We start from the raw sequence: 1,543 nt of genomic DNA, 5'->3' as shown, positions 1-1,543 counted from the left end.
TAATTACAAAGGTCTTCCTTTTCTTAAAGAAAAAGAATTAAGTGATTTAAACATTCAATATTCTCTGAGGTACTCGGCAGTGCTACGTTTCAATTATGGGGGAACTGTCTACAACTTCGACTCAGTGGAAAAAGTAAAAGAATTTTTGAACTCGCTGAAATAATAGACTTTGGCCAAGGGGGGGTTGGGAGGAGGAGGAAAAGATGCATGCAGACAATGGCATAATTTAAAAAAATATTTCCTCTTTGTTCCTTGCCCTTTGGGGCTCTGGCCTTATAGACTTGGTATTGCTTTGGTGTAAAATCTGGAATGTTTTATATTATGTCTGTTTGGTGGTTATTCGTCATTCTATTGTTCTGTTTTGCTGGGTGAGGGGTGGTTACTCCTTTGATGAAAAGGAGTGTGTGGGGTTGAGATGTGGAGGGGGAGGGATAGGCGTTCATTGTTAACTTGTAGGCGTGCAAATAATATTTTTATCCCCATTGCTTGGGTTTGGGCGCAGTCTTAACTAGAAAGTGCTAGAATGGTTGTGAGCGGATGCCGCTTATGGGCAAGAGGGGACATCTCTGGAGATTTGTGTTTTTTGTGTTTATTTGTTCAAGTCAGGAGTAGAGGTAACTTTTTTAGTTTTAGTAGTTTTGGTAGTGTTTGTAGGAATAGTCTTTAGATTTGATAAAGTTTGTTACTCCTCCACTCGTCGCAAATTGAATGGGCATCTTTTTTTCAGGGTACTGCAGGCTGTCGTGTGCGGTTATGGCTAGCAATCTGTTCAGATGGTGCTCCTGGAATATTAAAGGGGAGCCATTTCCCCCATTAAAAGGAAAGAAAATGCTCTCAAATCTTAGGAAGGAAAGGGTTGACATCATGCTGTTGCAAGAGATTCACATGCCTGATGGGGAACATCTGAAGTTACAGCAGGGGGATACCATAGGGTGTTATTTTCCATCTTTATTTCCAAAAGCAGATGAGTGGCCATACTGGTATGAAAGAACCTCCCATTTCAAGTGACAGATCAAATCAAGGATGCGTATGGACGGTTCGTCATTCTCAAGGCTCTGATACACAGAAGAGTGTAGCATCCTGAATGTTCACTATCCCAGACACATCCTCTCAAATTTGTAGTTGATGCAGTCTCTAAATTAATGGCTCTGTATGATTATAGGAGGAAACTTTAATTGTCTCATGGACCCTGCGGTAGGCAGGATGCCAAGAGGGCTGTCAGGTACACCTTGGCAATCTAGACAGTTCGTGGACGTGTGAGGAGTTGGGGTTAGTGGATGCGTAGAGGCGTTTCCACCTGAATGGGAGGGACTTCACCTTGTACTCAAACCCACACAAGTGCCACACAAGAATTGATATGTTCTTTGTTCCATCAATTTATTTGGACTTGGTGTTGGCCTGCAGGATTGGGAGCATAACCATTTCGGACCATGCACCAGTATATTTAGATGTTAAAACCAAAAAGGTAGTGGAGTACGCACGCAGCACTGGTGCATGGGTCCTTTTCTGGTGAAGGATAACACTTTGTACAGTATATCACAAG

The sequence above is a fragment of the Chiloscyllium plagiosum genome, chromosome 11 (genome assembly GCF_004010195.1).
Source record: "Chiloscyllium plagiosum isolate BGI_BamShark_2017 chromosome 11, ASM401019v2, whole genome shotgun sequence".
Lineage (NCBI taxonomy): Eukaryota > Metazoa > Chordata > Chondrichthyes > Orectolobiformes > Hemiscylliidae > Chiloscyllium > Chiloscyllium plagiosum.
The sequence above is the reverse complement of the archived record's forward strand: the minus strand, read 5'-3'. Positions refer to the sequence as shown.